This window comes from Syngnathus scovelli, chromosome 1, assembly GCF_024217435.2.
Source record: "Syngnathus scovelli strain Florida chromosome 1, RoL_Ssco_1.2, whole genome shotgun sequence".
NCBI classification, from domain to species: Eukaryota; Metazoa; Chordata; class Actinopteri; order Syngnathiformes; family Syngnathidae; genus Syngnathus; species Syngnathus scovelli.
The window spans coordinates 22,948,503-22,968,983 of record NC_090847.1 but is presented as its reverse complement, the minus strand read 5'-3'; the positions used below and the strand labels follow the sequence as shown (position 1 = coordinate 22,968,983).

The window sequence follows — 20,481 nt, the reverse complement described above, 5'->3', positions numbered from 1 at the left end:
GGTGAGGTAAATCAAGTAAATATGCAACATAAATTCTTATATAAAACCTAATAAATTATTCGTTTGATTACTATAATTAATTTAATGACATTGAATGAGCAAATTATTCCAAAGTGAAAAAGCTAGCTAAGTCAAATTTCATTTTAAGTTATGTAGGTGTAATGTTTGTTTTGGTTAGGGAGGACATTGCTAATCACTAGAAAAACAAAATGAAACCTGCAATTAATATGACAGGGTGATCGTGTTGGTCACAGTCAATTACACCACAATGCAAATTCTAACAATAACACACGTAATGCCGACAAAGTAAAAGAAAGTAACCTTTATCAACTTCCTACTATCATATTGCTCAAGCGGCCTTTATGTTTGCAAGCGTGTGAGGTTTATAATGTGAAGCCAAATGTAACCCAGGGGACCCCCTTTTTTTTTTTTTTATAATCGTTGTTGAACACACTCAGCTGCTGACTGACTGTGTCACTTATTGATTAGTTGCCATGGAGAGTTAGTCGGGCCATCTCTCTTGGATGTGTGGCCCGCAGGGCTGCTTCGGAAGCCTCAGGAGGATTCAGCACAGCATTTTTTTTTTTTTTTTTTAATTAATTGGTGTTGGGATTTTGAGGGTTTTCCTCGGAAAAATACCTCCCCTGGATATAAAAAGTTGAGAGCATTTGCGCTAAGCAGCGAGACTTAACTGCAGCTTATCCGGCAAAAGCATCAATATTTATGCACACTCCCGCGGGAGTCATAATAAAAGGGATTGTCAACAAATTGTCCAAACTTATCGAGCTGTGAAAACCCCCTTGAGGCCCCCTCGGATTTGCCTACTCATGATCCCCTCTCATCTTGTGCTCTGTCATTGTTCCCGTCCAGTGCCGTGAAGAGGGTCTACGTGGGCCGCACCGGTGCCGGCCGGGGGGGAAGCTCGGCCAGGGGAGGGGGGCACCTGAGAGGGTGAAGGACTTAGCGCCTCAGGTGAATAATGAGATGGTTTGTAACGACGAGTCGTCGAACGAGGCCACATGTGGAGGCCCGAGAGATAAAGTCAATGAATAGATAAATATACAGCTGCTCTACTAACTGTTTTGCGCTTATCTGCAAGATTGGCGGAATTGCGTGGATGACACATTTTCCTCACCTTAGCCCTTGGCATTTAAAAAAAAACAAGAAAATTTACCTCTGATCAAACTTGGCTCGCACCAAAGTGTCTCAACACGTTAAACTGCATTTTGCCATGTTTGATTTGAATGTGCAATCAAAGCTGAGAGCCGATAAAACCTGCTTTACACTGGGATGATTCATTTACTTTCGGCTTGTTTTCTCATAAACAGGTACATCTCACTTAATTACAAGGTAGAAAACTTTATTTATTGTTTTCCGTGGTTCCATTTTAAAGAGTTTAATTCGACAGATTTATTCAAGATACTTGCTTGATAATGCTTTTCAGAAGACCGATTTGTTCATCATTTTTTTTATTTTAACTTAAGGGATTTTAATTTTTAAGGGATATTTTTTATATATTACAGATGGTGGGTTTTTGCTTATCTGAAATATATATTGTTTCATTATTCTTTCACTGTACACTACTAAAATAAAGACATTCTGATTTAGAGATTTTTTTCTCCAGAGTAATATGTTGTTTTTTTTTTTGTCACCAAGCCTATTACCAACACAGATGAATTTGAATGATTAAGTACAGATAATGAGGAAACAATGAAAAAATAATGCAATTTTCTTTGCTCTTAGATGCTGTGGGCGTGTGTGCTAGATGTGCTGAAACCTCACCAACTGTCAACCGTCAATCAAATACAGCTACTTCGACCTGGGAAAAGGTCAGCAAAAATATATCTGCCTCAAGTTTCTGGTGTCTAGGATACAACACTTTGAAATAACAAGGCACTCTATCGCCAAATCAAAGCCCTGGGTCATGCTGGTTATCAACATAGACTTTTTGAAAAATAAAATAAACAATGCGGTATGGAAAATAAAATAAAATAACAACACACACAAAGAAAGCTTCATTAATGAATCTCACTTGCTTAATCCTTTTTCTCTATTTTGAATTCAAAAAGAAAGAATGAAGAAATCACAAAACTCTAATTAGACTACACCCAATTATTGTGATTCAAATGGACTTTATAAGCTTTGCCTTGAGTTGAATGGTGTAGGCTGAAAATATATTTAAAAAAAACACACACATTGAAATTGCCCCCCCTTGGAGGCACTCAAAAAATGGTGTGAGTTAACCTTAACTTAAAATTGTTAACGCCTCGTCAGAAAAATGCAAAAAAGCTCTCTCGGCTGAAAGTAGATGCGCACAAAGTTGTTAACCTGAAACTTGACGATGACGACGTGGCCCATCCCTGTCGTCACACCTTGGCCGCATAAACATGATGGAGGTCCATGCATCATGTAACCCCCCTCCTTGGATGGGGGGATGGGGGGGGGGGGGGTGCATGGCTTTAGTACCTCACTGTGACACCAATCAGAGGGAGATGGCGGTCTCCTTTGTCATGTAAACACCGATTGCTTCTTGTCTTATTCAAATGTCCCCCCCCCCCCCGCCCCACTCTGCGCCCCTCACTCTCACTCAGCCCCTACCCCGATACCCCCACCACCCCGAAACACCCTCACACACACCAACTTGAGCCCTCTCTCAAGTCCAAGTAAATCCTCAAGCGTCGGATGCGCCTCGGGCTGGGCGGCCGAGTCGGGCCGGTAAGTGGGGGCGCTCGTGGGGCTATTTCCAGGCCCCCCGTTTCATATTCAAATGTTACAATCAGGCCTGGCTGACCACGGGGGGGCTCTTTATGGTCACGGCCTGGGGTTGCGGGGTCAAGATGCTGATTTAATAGCTCGGCCAGGGGAAAGAAGTCAGGGGAAGCAAAGGGGGAGCAAGTGATTTCAGGCATGAATAACCAAGTACATTGAAGCACATTTTTAATACTCCGTCCCAATTCTCGAACCTCAGTCGCTTTCATGTTACATGTGTGCTGTTCGACGGCTATGGAAGGCATTTACTCCATATCCTTCATATCCATCACTTCACTAGTAGGAAGGCAATTGTGTGCACTAGTAGAAAAACTTCTTACTAACAATTTTATTTTCAACATTAGAGCCACAAAGATTCCCAATTTAAAGCTGTTTTAGCACAAATTACTGGTAGCGTTTTTTCCTTTACCAGTCCCTCTTTTTGCCTGCTAATATGAAATTAAATGTTACTCGGACGAGTTATCTTTTGCTCTTTCGTTGTCCGTTCAGCACCGAAATGTGGTCCACCGTGAAACCGAGCCCGTCTTATACACGGCGTTTTTTTTTCCGCCGACCCGTAGGAGCAGATGGTGGAAGCGAACGAGGATTAGGACGGAAGATAAGGAAAGTGAGCAGGCAGGTAGGGTGCCACGATGTCTCAGATACATCCTCGTGTTCTGGAGCGGCCTGTTATTCCTGTCCCCGTGGGCGTGTTCCAGACATGGCAGCTCTAGTAACATAGGCAACGTGGCCTGGTTAGTCAATGTCATGCGCCAGCGACCCGATGCAGGCGCGAGATCCTGCCTGTCTTCCGCGTCCCGAGGGTGTGTCTCAATCAGGTGGGCCGGTCAGGGAATAAGGAGTTGGGTGTCTCGCTTTGCTCCGTTGGCCGCAAAACGGCTTGTGAACTTCCAGAGTCCGCACCTGATTCACTAAGTTTTTAAATTGTGCTCGCAATAACAGATTGCGTAAACTGGAAGTGGGTGTGTTGCATGTCTTCTACTACGGTTGTGGTGCAGTTGGCAGCTGGTGGCGACGTGGTGGAGTCTGCCCTACTTTTGTACTTTTTGCTCGCTCTCACCATGCTCCCTCATCAAAGAAAAACGTTTTGTTTCATTCAATTTGTCGACAACAATTTGATGTGTATATAATATATAACTGGCTCAGTCAGTTTTAAGATCAGTAGTCGCCAACAGGGTCACATGGGCCATTTCATAGCGGACCGCAAAAAGAGACTGAATAAAATACAATGGATTAATCAAGAAGTAATTGGCTTAGTATGTTTGCTTTCTGCATTTTTTGAAACGACACCACATGCGGGTTTGGAATACCTCGCTGACTTTTTGATTGACACAGTCAGATAAGTGTTGAGACAACAAAGGATAGGGGCCCCATTGGCTTGTTCAATTCAACTCAATGGCATGCTGTACATGGTTTAGAGTAATTGGTGGATTAGCAGTTAGCATGTTGGGTTAGCAGTTAGCACGTCTGACTCACCGTTAGAAGCTTTGGGGTTCGAAGCTCAGCTGCAGTTTTTATAGACATCTCATTGGTCGATCACTCGGCTCATGAGTGTCAGTAGGCGGTCGGGGGCCAACGGTGGGACGTACATTAGGGGCCATATCTGCTTGCTCAGATGAAAGGCTGGTGGACATTACCAGCATACACACACAAAACACACACACACACTCACAAAGGCTCGGTGGTGCCAGGTGCGATCGCTCGCACTGGTGTGAAATCCTTTGAGCATTTATTCGATAGCCTGGGTGTCCATCTTCAGATCCACGAACCTCTTTCTCTTCACTAGTAGGACAATTCAAGGCACTTGTACAACAACTGTGTCTAACCAGTCATGAGTTTCCCGAACCTTTAGTGCCACTTTTAGTCTGCGAGTGCACACTTGTAACATTACTTGGCTCAACGAGTGGGCATAGTGTGTGTCACGCACTAGTAGCTTCATTTATTCAGTCTCTATCTTGAGTTTTGTACATACGACTAGTAGTAAAACTAGTAAGGCAAAACTGCACCACCATCGGAGCCCTGGATTGTTTGACTAGTTACTAGTGTAGTGTACTAGTGCATGGAGCTTCCTTCCATCTTTCCATAGCAACGTGCCGGATGGGGATGTAAGAGATGGGTGGGTGAAGAGGTTAAATCAGAGTGGGAGGGTGGTTTGTGTGGGGCGGGGGTCTCGGTTCCTTCCTCTCTTATCTGCCGACTAACCATTCTCTATTCCCAGCACCCCCCCCTCCTTCCCTGAAAAAACCCTTCTCTTTCTTTTGTGGCCGGTGCACCTGCAGCCCTTGACTCTGGGCAATAAAGCTGAAGGATTTGCCTACTGGAGGATGGAGTAAAAGTGTGTGGGGGGGAGCGTCGTGAGGGGGGCGGTGGGGCGGGGGGATTGGTCATTAGACAGCACTGGAAACACAAAAGCAACAGGTCCAGACCATGTGTTGGATATGGCGCTATGCCATATTCCAATGCGACGTAATGCCGTTTGACACAGGAGGGGAGGGGGGGGGTTAAGAAGGGTAGGAGGGAGCGGGGCATCGATTTTAAGTAGATTTGCGTGGGGATCTACATCTTGTTTGGGTTGGTGTCATTGTGCATCAACTTGATCTGACACATGATCTAATTGGAAGTCTTTGCTCCACTTCCTCACATGCTGCCTACTCAGGCATGACCAATATGTCAGAGAAAAAAAAATTCAACTTCATATACTAGTGAAGCATTTTCTCACTATGATCTGAACTTGCTACTCCAACTTTTTGGTGATCAACCATGTGAATTTTTTTTTTAGACAATCAGCAAAAAAATTGTAATGGAGCAATTAGTGTACTGACGCTGAACTAAAATGATCTGGGATGACGCAGAAATTGTCAAAGGTGAGATTGTTGCCTTGAGTTAAAAACTTGTCTGTCAGACGTCACACGGCAATGTTGACTCCTTCACATTTTGTTGTTCTTGTGGCAAATGTGAAAATCTAAATAAAAGGAAATCTTCAACATTAATAATGATATGAATCAGTTGATAAATGAGTTGAATTGTGTTTTTTTTCATTAATTAATTTATCATGTGTAATTCATAATCCATTTAAATGACAAGGCTGCAAATCTAAACATAAGCGTTACAAAAAGATCATTTTCCATACAGCGCATATTTTAATTCACCACCTGTTGTAATGTTATGTTCAGTCATGTAGAACTTGCTGCATGCCAGACCTCCCACATTGTAAATGGCAGCAGAGGACAGGACTAAAAAAAAAAAAGCCACGACTCGCTGGGGTCTTTTTTAGGGTGTAGACCGCGAAGGCAGACAAAATCACTCTAAAAGTGACTTAATTGGGCCGTTAGATGAGAGCGAGCGCCGGCCCTCTATATTCACGGCGGCAGGATGAGGCGTTGGCGGCCCGCTGGGAAAATGGCGGCGTAATCAGGAAGCTGGCGCCTGTGCCTGATCAGGTACGGCAAGCCTTCTTTTTTTTTTTTTTTTTTTTTTTTTACAGCCTTCCTCATCTTCCACCTCCTCATGAGAGTTCGGACCCACTGCGTATGTGAGAACAGGGATGGAGAGACGGTGATCAGGTCCGAGGGGGAGTCGGGATGTATGGACTCGGGAGGGGGACTTTTTTTTTTGTTCCCACATTTGATTATTCAGGTTGGCTGAACTAAATTCTAAACTCATAAAATTCGTATCCCCTCAGGGGAACCATTTGCATATATTTTAGTGCCCCCCCTCCACAACCTAACTCCTCAAATCCCCTTTTTTCTGAGAAAGTAAAAGAGAGGGCCAAGCAAGCAGGCTTGTCTAGGCTTTAAGATGTCACTGCGGTGTGAAATATGGGCGAACAAGCAGCGGCTTTGAAACCCAAACTAACCCCCGCTGGACTCCCTATCCCCCCCCCCCCCCCCCCCCCCCCCCCTCATACGACCTGCCTGCCCATGTGCACTGCGCCTAAAGTAGGAATTAAATCTTGCTTTGCATTACGCATTGAGCACCTCTGCGCTAAACTTGGTGCACCTGACATCGCTTAGCTGGCAACACAACACAAACACTCCGGTTAAAGTCAAAATTGTGATTTCTGATACATTCCCAATCATGTGTTTACATGTGAATGGACAGAGGTACTCTCACATTTGAATAATCAAATTTGAACAACAACGCAGTAACCAAGGGGTCTTTTTAAGGTCCTTAAAAACCAAAATAAGAGCATGTTTGACTTCTTTATATATTAAAGTTTTGCGCTCGATTATATGGCCTAAATACTGCCAATATTTTGTATTTAAATGTATTCACTGATGTAGTTGCAAGATTTCATAGAATATTTATGTATAATCACAAATAAGATAAACTCAATCAAGCTGTACTTGGAAAAATTGGGGTCACGTTGGCATAACATTCTGTCAAACGTCAGGCCTTCAAAAAAAAAAAAAAAGCATTCCAGTTGTGAGTTAGCAACGTCATCAAGCAGTAGAAAAAGTGTGGACACAAATTTTTTTCCATTCCTGGCATTGTCTTGTATTTGCCTTGGCACTGGCGTGGATGTTTTATTAGAGCGCCTCGTTGTTAAAGTGTGGAAACGCCCAGTGACAGGAAGATGTGACAGCTACTGAAGGCAGAGTGGCATCTATGTATTTCCCAGGTGATCAATTTTAGCATTTGAGACCAGCTTCACCACTTTCAAGCTTCTTTCCAACCCAAATGCACTTCACTCAGTATCCGATGCAAATCATAACCACAATTTCAATCAACATTGTGTCAATCAAAATGAAATTGAATCATCTGTATGAGCCAAGAAATGTCACACCTCCTTAAATGATATTGCCGACAAGGACTCCAAATCATTGATAAACATGTTAAAGACTTAATAATGCTATTTTTTCTTCACTGTTGGGTGCAGAGGGGTGGGAATTAATTGTTTTCTGCCCCCCTCAAAGAGTAAAAAAAAAAACGGTCTGAAGCCCAGGTCTTAAAATTCCGTTTGGTCTGTGTAGCGAGCCGTGCAGATGAAGGGAACACACACATACACACGCACGCACACACACACACGGGGGCAGCAATTGGGCAATGGATGCATGCGAGACACCTGTTTGCTTGTTTGGATGGAGCTTGGCTGTGCCAAGCGGGCACTGCTGTTTACTGCCCATCTGGAGCCTTGCGGTGAAAGTTACGACTCCTTTGAAAAAAAGGTTGATGCTTGGCATTTTGGTCACATGGGGTGAGTTGCTGTCATCCTTTAACCACCACCCACCCCCTCTTCCCAATATCCCTCCCCCTCCCGTGCCCACTCCCCTGGTGCACATGCAGAATGCAGTGTCAGGAGAGTGAGCACTGAGCGCCCATTGTGCGTGCTAACCAAAGCGGAATGCCCGGGTGACAAAAGGGGGAGGAGTGGGCTCAGGGCACACAAAAGCCAGGGGGAGGAGAAGGTTGGAAGGAGGAGGGGAGGGGGAAGGAGAGATGGGCAATCTGCTGGGGGCTAAATAGACCCACTCAGCCCCAAAAACTCTAGGCACCCTAAAACCCTTCCATCAAGTCCCTCACCCCTTAACCCCCCTCGTCCTTCTCCTTGCCCACATGCATCCTCGTTCTGGCTACTGTATAGCAGCAGATGGAGGTCGTTTTGCCTCATGGTGACAACAAGACGATGAAGCTCCCTCTGATATGAGTCACCACCACCCTCGGGGTCTCAAACAGGAAGCAGCCAACGATGGCAAAGCTTGATCACATGTTTACACAACAAAGTGACAATTCGGGAATATTTGGGGGAGGAGCAAAACAGCATCCAGTCTATTATAGTAGAAAAATAATTTATTCAATTTCAGACACTTTAACGCACTGGTGTTTTAATATGGAAACAAAACCCACAAAATGTGTTCATGTATAAACTCATCAAAAATAGTTTTGGCATCCAACCAACCGACCCACCCACCAACTCACCTACCTACCTACCTACCTACCTACCTACCTACCTACCTACCTACCTACCTACCTACCTACCTACCTACCTACCTACCTACCTACCTACCTACCTACCTACCTACCTACCTACCTACCTACCTACCTACCTACCTACTAAGGCCAACTAACGTAACGCTGGCAAATCATAGCCGAAAATAAATGATCATGTTACTGTAATTATATAAAAACCGTTACCTTACTCAACCTCATCCAATCGTATTCGTACTAAATGGAGAAGCAACACAAAGTGTATACAACAATACTCACACATAAACGCAGCATCCACACGCAAAATCCAAATCTGAGAATGTCATTTATTATTCAGTCTTTGGAAAATCAATAAACTTGGGTGGGTTAAAAAAAAACCTGCTTCTGTCTTGTAAGGTGTGTGGTGGCGATGAGGGGGTTGCACATGTGCGAGTACACACCTGTCTGTTGTCTACACTGAGAGCAATGTCGTGTGTGTGCGGTATCATACGTCAAAGCGCGTTCCACTCCCACACACGACCCGCGGCGAGAAAGACACAGCCAGCCAGGGCCGGGGCCAGGGCGCTGCCTCGCTCTGACAAAACACCAAGACTCTTTCTTAATGGCGCTACTGTACTTCTCTACATGCATGAAGGATGAGCAACCTTCCTTCTTCAGTGCCTTGGCACTTTGAAACACTTGCCAAATCATTTTAATTAGTTTGATGACAATGGCACATTGTTTTTTGGGCTCAGATGATGAGGCAACGAGAAGACAATGAGCTATTAAGATACTGTATGCATCGATCTACTGTGGCTCACTATCAGTGGCGGTTAACCAACACCACCTCCCACCAAGAGAACACGGAATACTGAAATAAAATATTTCAACGTAAATGTGTATCTATTTATAGGAAGGTGCACTGTTTTTGCTTCTGGTGGGCTCTGTTCGCTGTCATGACTGAAAGTTATTAGGAATGAGGTTCAAAGAATTGCGTGAACTAGACGGGCGTCTCAAGTTTTAAATCCGATTCGCTGGAATCCTGGAGGCAAGTATGCTAACATTGGTTGCTAACGCACACTAATTCTGAACATTAAACATTACACACTTTCCAGAGTAGATTAGTAGAACATCTTTGTAAGAACTGGTTCCTTTGGCTTTTTAAAAAGTTTCCGTATGAATACTACAACAACATTGATAATTTAGAGTTCACTGCAACACAACAATGAAGCAAGTAGTAAATGTATATGTGCAACAGCAGTAATTTGCGACATTAGTTGCACGTGCAACAGCAGATTTGACTCGAGGCTATTTCCCGAACGCCTTTGTAATTTACAGTATGTAAGCAATGTGGCTCTGCTGGACTCACCACAATACATGTAAATGTACATATTCTATATCATATTTTAAGCTCAAATATTACATCAACCTGTCAACTGCTTTAACTTTACAGCTATATACGCCATATATAATTATATACAACTACAGATTTATAAAACAGCCTGATAAGAAGTACAAAGTGTGAAAAGTGAACAATGACGTGATGTTGCACAACATAAACTGACACAATCAGTTAGCCAATTTCAACTGAGTCACAAGTGTGTGCTGCCAAGTATTGTTTTAAAATATTTCATAAAAAATGGTCTTGTTGAAGCACACCATAGGCTGGATTTCCAATGCGTGCTTTGCAGCAATACAATTGGCATACTGTACACGTCATGGAATCACATACCTGTATGTTATGATTGAAGTCAGGCCTAATGTGGATAAAATTCCAACGTACGCATCAGGTGTTTCTCAAAGCAAGTTAAGCGTTACCCTGAAGATGGGATCTTGGACAAGCCGGTTTGTTTTGACACTTCCATATCCAAACTCACAAGCACAAACGAAGAACATTTTCAAGCAGCTGAAGTTGATCCGAATTCAAGTCCAGACGCTCTCAGAGACACGATCTGACGTCATTAGGCCACGACCCCTAAAGGTCATAGACATTCATAGTTATTTTGTGATGTGGCTTGTCACAATATATACAGTTGCATTTGTTTTTTGTAAAGTTTTATCATGCATTAACATATACGATCCAGTGTTTTGCTCACTTACGGGAACTTTTAAGAGTCACTTTGAAGTGAACTTTCAACCTTTGGACTTCCATCTCTTTGGTAAATGATGACTGCAGATCAAAGGGAGGGCAATATAAAGAATACTCCCTTATGCACGCTTAAGATCTGAACCCCCGCCCCCCTTCCAATTCAGGCAAACCTCAGTCATTCCCGTGGTATTACCATATTGTGCTGCGGGGCACAAGGTAGCTTCCTGTTTTATCTAGGCCCAGTTCATAGGAAGTGGCTTGCTGTGTTGTTTTGGTTGAAATGCGGAGGGTCAAATGCAAGCCCCGGGGGAATGTTTAGGTGAAAACTTGGCGGGCACGCACCCAACACCCCTCCACTTCCTTGTTACGTTGAAGGAGACAACAAGTGAACCTCTTTTAGACTACAAAGAGTTTGTTAGCGTATAGTTATTGCAAATAGTTGACTGACAAAATCCCGGAACCTCGGAAAACTAAATAAGAAGTCCCGCGAAATCACCTACTGCTGATTCTGTCGTGGTAGAACTACTGGCACTCAAAATCTCCCAGTCATTCTGAAAAAGCGCAATGTGGTTAGAGAAAGAATCCAGTGCAGTCCGAATGTCATCTTTTTTTCAGTTTTGAGCTTGTTGAGGCACATGAATCATCGCATGATAGCCAGGCTAATGTGTGCTAGCTAACATGCGGACAACATCTGTACGCCACTGAAGTTAATGTAATGAATTTAACGGTAACGTCAAGTCAGACATTTTCTTTACAATAAACGTGTTCCATGCGTTACCACTAGTCTAAACACGGTATTCTGAAAAATAATGGGTTTGTGGAATATGAATAAAGTTTTTATCCATCAGGGCGGCCATTTTGCCTTTGTTTTTGTTACCTTTAATTTCCATTATTTACAAGTACATTTAATATCAGAAAATAACATTTGATTATCTGGGACGAATGCCAAAGACTTTTTCTTCTATCAAAGTGATTTTCTTTACTTTAACCCAAACATAGCTTTCAGGTAATACGTCGTACAAGACTTTGGTCTGCGAGTGCCAGGTGAGTTTGTGGTGCAGCCTCCTCTGGCGTTGAGCTGGGCAGCCATTATTGTTCTGGGGCCGCAAATCACCCGTGCCGCAATCAGGCGCCCCGATCTGGGCTTCCGTGAGCCCCCGCCGTTCCTGATGATTCCTCCGCTGATTGGCCTAACTGGACTCCTGTCTGTGGCAGCAGATTAGCATGGATTGTTTTTTCTCTGTGGCATACGGATTGGGCCGTGTTAGCATTCACACCTCGGCGTGGCACCCTGGGGCTCCGGAGGGGCTCACACATGCAAAGGAGAACCTGACTTGGTCTCAAGGTCAACTTTGATATGATGAGTAATAAGTAGCAACGCATTTCCCATGATTTCAGCAGCAAAGTGATCCGCTAGCATAACTGACAGAATGTTACTTTAGATAATAGTGGCTGCGGCATGTATGGAAAATTTTGTGACATATTCAATTATCTTATTTCCATAGCGGTGAACCTCAGCACTGTCTCGATGGAATGAATCAAGCAAAATCGTTTGAACCCTGGGGGAGAGAAACATACTGTAAAATCAACTGCGCTTTGACACTTTGATGTGCAATCTGTAGAAGTGTATGATACTAACGCTTTGGACTACTCAAAAACTCATCTGGCTCACAGGGTTGCTTCAATCTATCTACGGTATCCCATTGCAGATAATATTACAGTAAACACACCTTGGCAGACATCTACTATATCACATCAGAACCTGTTGTGACAATAATTTAGCCACATATAAGGAGATCGAGAATATTGCCTGGGGTGTACATGTCCTCTGTCCTCATGTGACTGAGCAACTCCCCTTGACATGAATGTAATGAGAAAATTATGCTGAGTGAAAACTCGTCCCTCCAGTTTTAGAGCATCATGTCACATTTCAATCGACATACCACGCCACCCGCCATTACTCGGATTTTACTTCACTCACAAAATGCACAATTCTCAACACGTGCCAGTCACCCGTTGCAGTGTGCTCAGTTTGGTTGAAGGATAACACAAATGTTATTTCAACCGATTGCCGAGTAGAAGTTGTGTGTGGCTTTTGATTCTCCACACAGCATAAACTGTGTTGTATATTAAAGGAGAAAGAGAATGGATATTTTGAGATGGTGCAATCCGGGGACAGAGACTCTCCACACTTTACTTTCTAGCCGCAGCTATATACATATGAAATTATTAATACAAACAATGTAATCGGACTGCCACTTGAACCTAAACAAATGTGTTTTTACCAGCACTGCACTTGTCATCTGGGTCAGCAATCACTCAAAGTGCGTGTGAACTCAGGTCGGCTGTTTATCTTATACTCACATATTGACATTATACGTCTGTGCGCTTGCACCTATTGTATTTCCGTGTTTACTTTCAGCAGGGGCGGGGCTTGGGGTCCAAGGTGAAGAATGGGCAGGGGTGGGCGGGTTATCCCAGGAAGATCGGCGCGCTCCAGAAACCCGAGCTTGGGCTCGGTAAAACACAATGAGCGGAACACGTGAGAGGCGTTGCACATGGCGTCTAAGGTTACCTGTTTGTCCTGCCTCACTTTGAACTTTTGGCCCGACGGGAGCAAACCACAGCTCATCTCACTTTTACCACTCCCGCGCCGCTCCACCTTGCTCCCGACAATTACCTGACACATCTCTGTTACGTCGCACCTGGCCTCGGTTTGTGTGTGATGGTTTTGTGTCCTGCCCCAACCAATTTTTATGTACATCTGACATTCGTTGCCTTGTACTTGAACGAGTTTACGCAAAAACTACTGAGGTGCTTTTCCCACATATAAGTTATACTCGACTCACCCTCCCACATTACTCCCATTTAGTGTTGCTGTTTTGAACAGAACATTCCAATGGTTACAAATGTAAAACGAGGCTTTTAAATCATGAACAGTGTCTCTCATTTGAAAGCTGAAGGCGTGTCCTTAAAATTTGTTGGAACACCTTGTTCAACTGGAATACATCACGGCGGGTTGTCGCGGGGTATTTTCACCCAATGCCAGCCTGAAGCAGTTGTTAAATCAGATTTTTTTAAAAATCGGTCTTCCTTGTAGCTCAATAAGTTCTCATCTTTGCACAGATTTTCCATCGTTACCCTCAAAATTTGATATCTAATTGGAAACAAAGAAATTGAGCTTACTCTTGAAGATTTCATTTCTAAAAATTATTTTCCTCGAATGAGTGTCGTTGGGGTTTACTGACTACATAACAGGTATTCATACTGTGTGCAAGTTTGCGCACAGGTTTACATCCAGCGCAGCCTCACTGCTCGGCTGCCTCCCACCCCGAAGGCCATTATGACTAATAATCTCTAGAGTGCATCACTCACTGACAGTACATCTCAGTTTTTCTATGTTAGTGTGTTTGCTGTCTGTCTCTATGGACAAAAGCGCTGGCTGGAAAGATACTCCCACCCACGCTGCCAGCCTCCCATCCACCCAACCCGTCCATAAATCATCAATCTGTCCATCCATCCATCCATCCGTCCGTCCGTCCGTCCGTCCGTCCGTCCGTCCATCCATCCATCCATCCATCCATCCATCCATCCATCCATCCATCCGTCTAGAGTACACAGCTTCCAGCCAGCCAGGCAAACCGGACTTTCAAGGCCCACACCTGTTGGACTGTGGTCCTCTCACCTGTGCAAATATAAAGAATAGCAAGGCGGAAGGGTGGAAAAAGAGCAAAATGGAGCGCTACATCCCCGACCTTGGGTTACTTGGGCGCGGCGGCGTACAGCTGAGCAAACGCGCATAGCCATAGGACTTCACCTGCTTCTCTTCGCTAATCCCTCGGCGCATCGCGGCTCATGAGACGTTCTTTTATGAGCGCCTGAATGGAGATTTCCTTTGAGGTTACGCAGTTGATACACTCGCTAAAGTCACTTTTGTGTCGTGGTTACAATGTGGAGTAATTACTCGCCTCGGGCGACACAGACTCCCTTTAAAAGTGCACCGACATAGTGGAAAGTTTTCGACTCTACCATAGACATATGCGGATGTGATTCAGGGAACCCTTTCATCTGCAGGCTGAGGTTTTTGCTCTTTTGGAAAATGTAGCGCCAAGTAAAGCATCTCGATGACTGAGCAGCTCACGTGCTGACACTGAACACTTGTCCCGAGCAAAAGCTCTTAATCAACCCGGCAATTGTGATGCGAAAACTGTTTGCCGCAATACTTCCCACACATTCCGGAGCGCAGTCACAGCGCAGGAACAAACATGTTTCGCAAGTGCAGTGAGCTAAGACAAACTATTACTATTATTACGATTATTATTATCATTATTAAGTTCTATTAAAAAGCAGCAGGGTGTACTAGTGCAATTTCCCGACTTTAATTGAAATGAAGCACATATCTCACCTGGGAATTTTTTTTTTTTTACAGATGGACAGAAATTTCACCTATACTGTATAAGCACCATTCCACGGAATCGTAAATGCGCAATGACATTATCGGAGAGGATATTCAATAAATACAATTCATAAGATGAATCAACAATGGAAAAATAGCAATTGTTGCCAGTTTCAACTTAATTTAGATTTGATCATGAAATCTAATCATTTAAATCCTTTAGAAAAGAGAATTTGTGTAGGAAATTACATTTTCAGAGTTCACTGGCACACTGGCATGAATTACGGGATGAACACATCCGATGTTCTTTTTAGTCTTAAAATTATGAACTGGCGTTTCCTGGATGTGTTGCACCATTTGTTCTTGAATCTCTTGCGAAATGTGGCTGCCATGAATGTGACATTTACACAGGACATTTGCATGTCAAGGGAACAATGTTGCTGCGATGCTCGTTTGGGCATTTATGGGATGGCGAAGTAAAATAAAGTGAAATATATGACGCCAGGACAACAAGCCTATATGATGACTCGGCTCCTCTTTTCTCGCCCTGTGTGCAGGTTCGGGCCTGAAAGACGTGCCAGACCTGCTGCCAAAGCATCGGTCGCCACCTCACCCTGCAGACATGGCTGACACACGCACACACACAAACACACGCACACGCACGCACACACTCATGAGTTTCTTCCATGATTATTTACCACAAAACAAAATTTTGTGGAGAGGGTGAATGTGATGTATTAGGCAATTTTAAAAGCAGTCATCGATCAGCTGTGTTCAACTTGTACTTTTCTTGTCTTTCCATGCAACACCTCAAATTGCTTGATACATTCCTTAATGTTGTGCACTGCAGAGCATGAACTATGCAAACCTCTTCAAACTTTTTTTTTTTTTTTTTACTCACTTTTAGTTTGATCGAGGGACTGAGCACAGAGCAGCAGCTGCTCATCACAAGACCTAAATTGACCTTGAAAAATTCCATGACATAAATTCCAGCAATTGCGGTTACTTAGCAACTTCCGTCAAAAAATTTGTTTGCTTCTGTTTGTCAACAGTAGACGAGAATATAATTGCTGTTGGATGGAAGTCCAAAAGCAATATTTGATTTTAATAATGTCTGCTTTGAACATTCTCATAGAGGGCGTTTTCTTTGCGAAATTAGACAACTGCCAAACAGACAGATGACACATAGGGAGTGGCACAAACCAATTAATTATAAACAAAATGCAAATTAAGTGGCACAAATATGACGCAATTGGTCGGCAGGTGGTCCCTGCCCTCGTGAGTAGAGGTGCTACAGAAAATGGTCCGATGGCCTTAGCTGAAGGCTGTGACGGACAATAAGGCTGCGTGCTGTTTGTATACGTCGCAGCTCCAGCAGTTAACATTGTTGCTAATTTAGCTCGGCTGTCAATGGAGTTTCCCATTAGAAGTTAGCATTAAGCTACCAGACTTTGTTTTAAATGTCTTTTATCAAGCTCGTGAATTTCCCCCGAGTGAGCTGGGCTTGCGCCAGCTTTTAGTGTGTCCAATTTTGTGCTGTACACTTCCATCCATTTTTTTCTGGTTCTTTGCAAGCTTGCGTGAACCTTCACTGCTCCCACGATGGCGCACATTCTTGTCATGGCTCGGTCGTGTGTGTCTCCGTCTCGGATGAGGGAGCCGTCACACAGTCCTGCAATGCCTGCGCTTGACACAATGAAGCAACGTTCACACGGTCCTTCCTGACATAAATACACTGTAAACACAAATACATGCACGCGGACGACTTGTCATTTGTCTCATGGTGACAGCCAAGTCCTCCCCTGTGCTATTTTTAAAGACTGGGTTACACCTACACGCATTCTCAAAGGGCTGGACCACACCCACCGGGTGGTGTCGCCTGCGTGCCGAGGAGGGAAGTCAGTTGAAAAAACTCTCCCAGTCTTCATTAAGCCAAGGTACCACCCAAAAAATAATATATGGACATACATCAGGACAGCAGTATTTACGGTCGAATCAGGCGTGAGTTTAGACCAAATTTGAGTTTGAGGTTTGAGTTTGAGTTTAAGTCACATCAGCTAAAAATCAACTCAAATGCTCCAAGCAAATCACCTACGTTGAATGTATAACCAGACGAAGCTTGGGGATCCCTGTAGACTTCTTGGATTTTCTTCAGAGAACCTTTGACAAGCGCCAACTCAGCTGTGTGTGATACCCAGTTTCAGGCGTTAGCACGTCAGTCGTTGGGAATCACGACAGTAAATTTCTCCCCTTCAAGGCATTACCGCCTACATACTTGGAGATACGGCGCCGACTGATTATCGCACGCGCCCAGCATGTCGGTACATAGCTCTCCCACGCAAGGGCCTCGCTTGTCACTTTGCTGTCCCAACTAGCAAGTTGGCCGTCCAAATCTACAGAAATCTTCGGAAAACAACAACTTTACGACGCTGATTGTTTTGTTTGATGTGCGTGACTGTGCTGTGCTTCAGGCTGCGCTTGCCTTCAGATGAGTCATACCTGAGTGTGGTGCAGCGTGTTTCACATCAGGAGATCACTCAAATGATCACTCGCGGCCCTTTGTAGTTTTTTATGCTGTATCACAATTTCTGATTGTATCTGCAGCTTGTACGTTGGTCCTCCTCTTCAACGGGCCTTAAAACCAACTTCCGTGATATTTCTTTGTGCCTACTAAGTGTACACGGAACACCCACCTAGAAACGGTTTGCAAGTCTGGAATCCAACGATTGATGTACTTTTCTGTGTTCAGCTGGTCATTGGAAGGGACAAAGTAATTGATTTTAAGAAAGCACAGTACAGCTATGATTTTTTTTTTGTATGCCCTAGTTTTAATCATTCAGTTTTTTAATATATATATATTTTCCAGGCCCAGCATTAAAAAACCAGGCCAATTATTTCACTTGGACACATCCTGTCAAACGCCAAAGTGATGTCTTGTTATACTATTTTTATTTTGAAGGCCTGTCCTTTGACAGGATGTGTTACACGTTCCGTATGTTCTGATGGAAGGTCCGTCAGTCCATCACAGATGGACGCCCATTTACGTACTGATGAATGACGAGAAACTTAAAAAAAAATGAAGCACCGACTGAAGCATTTTTGTAATTCATTTTTTCACCAACCAAAACATGTCTTTAGTTATTTGATTAATATTTGTTATATATAAAAACCTTAGCCAGTCATTTGGCAACATAGTTGAGAAACAAAATAGAATTCAAGCAGTTTTTTTCATTTAATTTTTTTCAAAATAAGTACATTACACCAAATTTACCTTTATAATTGTTCCGTGACATTTTGGTACGATGGGGTGTCAAAAGATTTATAAATGTAAAATATGTGCCTTGGTTCAGTAATGATTGAGAAACTTGGCGCTAGATTTATAATGTGCCAAGGGTGACAATTGCTATCTGTATTTCTGACTGAGAAATTGGCAAGCACATCAGAAAGTTAGTATAGTACTGTACTGTACTGTCATTTTCCTGGTATGCTGCCTATCTGCTGTTTGAAGCTTCACCAACTATTTGCCCTTACAACAACAGCCAGTTGCCAGGTGTGTCTCATGAAGAAGTGCGGTCAAAGAGTCATGCTTCAACAGCAAAAACGCAAAGTCCAACTAATCCAACTTGCATTTCACACGCATTACTGACAACTTCGGGCAAAATCAACGACACATTGCACTGTGGAAGGAAACACTTTTGTTGTTGCTAGAATGCATCATCCGTCCATCTGTCTGCTCATCCGTCCGTTCATCTATCCATTCATCCATCCGTGTGTCCGTCTGCCTGTGTCTATATATATATATATATATATATATATATATATATATATATATATATATATAAAATTAGGTAATACAACTTAAAAATGCCTTAATTGTGAATTAATATATATGAATTCACAATTAAAAAATTAGGCAATACAACTTAAAAATGTAATTGTGAATTATCCAGATGAGCCATTTCATCAGTACACTTGCGCAATCTAACAAGTCCTAGTATATCTATCATTTCCTTCCTTCACTAAGGGCTCAATCTCACTTTTGACTGACACGCCCAGAGAGGTATTAACGTCACAGTGAGCCTATTATTGTGGTTTTTATAATGATTTTGATTTAACAGACTTTGAAGAGGGACAAGTTGCTGCTTTCCCACAGCACTTACGTGCATGTCACAGCGTTGTAGTATTTGACTTCTTTCCTGCGAGCTTGCGGCACGTTGCCGTGTTCCTGGAGAACCTTCCTCTCCTGGTAATTCTCCATGACCTCACGCTAAGGCCCATGTTGCTGTTTTGGAAGATGAGTGTGTGCTGATTGCTTTTGACTGATGGATGGACGGACAGACAGATGGATCTAGTAGTAGAAGATTAAAAATTAAATAGATAGATAGATAGATAGATAGATAGATAGATAGATAGATAGATAGATAGATAGATAGATAGATAGATAGATAGATAGATAGATAGATAGATAGATAGATAGATAGATAGATAGATAGATAGATAGATAGATTCCAACATCTTTTGAATCTATCTTATAAATTCAATTTCTGTACAGATAAAAAGCTTTTAGTTCCTGCGTAAGGCTGAATTCTTAGTCATATAGTCAATGACCATTACATTAAGTGTTTAAAAAGCAGTATACTAATTGAAAAACCAAACTCTTTTGTGTGGAAGAAGAAAAATGTGTGTACAAAGTCAGACTAATCATTCTCTCAGTCTACTTGTGTGTAACTTAACACCCAGGCCCTCATTGCTTGTTTGTCTACCTGCCTTGTGGTGTCTTAACCTGTGTCTTTAAACAAACCTTTCCACGAAAATCACTGTTGGTTCCATGCACTGTGCAAACAACTTTTTTTTTTAAATCCAAGCCTGCAAGGGAAGCAGTGGTGTCAACTGTTCACCAGCCCCTACTAGTGGCTTAAAGGGGTAATATGTGCAAGTCAAGTGAACATGCCTCTCAGATTTTCCCATGAGTGCTGCCTTAACTCGTGTTAGCCGTGTGTTGATGATCTAATTACGCAGAATTCTAGTAATGATGGCGCTGCAGGAATGGAGGAAACAAGCCAAAACAAACATGTGCCGCGACATGCACACGGCGAGAATGTGCAGCTGACGGGCAGGTTGAATCACTTTGGCTCGGACGTTTAGGTGAATCATAGCACGGCCCGCCTGTTTGATCCCGTGCGTGCTGCAGTGGCTCCTCCGGTTTGCTCATCGGTTCAGTCGCCGGCGATCAGTACACACGTTACGATTTTTTAACATCTGAAATGATCTTCACAATGGGGAGAGGGAGGCCACACACAAGGGGTGTAAGGTGCAGGCT

The 20,481-nt window shown here is 43.3% G+C and overlaps 1 long non-coding RNA gene across 3 annotated transcripts; it reads right to left on the bottom strand.

The window, feature by feature from the left end:
* Window positions 1-3,330: 3,330 nt before the first annotated feature.
* On the bottom strand, window positions 3,331-15,048 carry LOC125989367 (uncharacterized). 3 transcript variants are annotated; one of them, XR_007488664.2, is made up of 3 exons: window positions 8,977-15,038; window positions 4,246-4,551; window positions 3,331-3,478 (listed from the first exon to the last, which is right to left on the bottom strand). It is a non-coding gene; the product is annotated as an uncharacterized lncRNA (long non-coding RNA). The 3 variants fall into 3 exon arrangements; XR_007488668.2 differs by having other exon boundaries at window positions 3,381-4,551; window positions 8,977-12,324; window positions 13,051-15,048; XR_007488667.2 differs by having other exon boundaries at window positions 3,381-4,372; window positions 4,442-4,551; window positions 8,977-15,039.
* Between the last annotated feature and the right edge of the window lie 5,433 nt (window positions 15,049-20,481).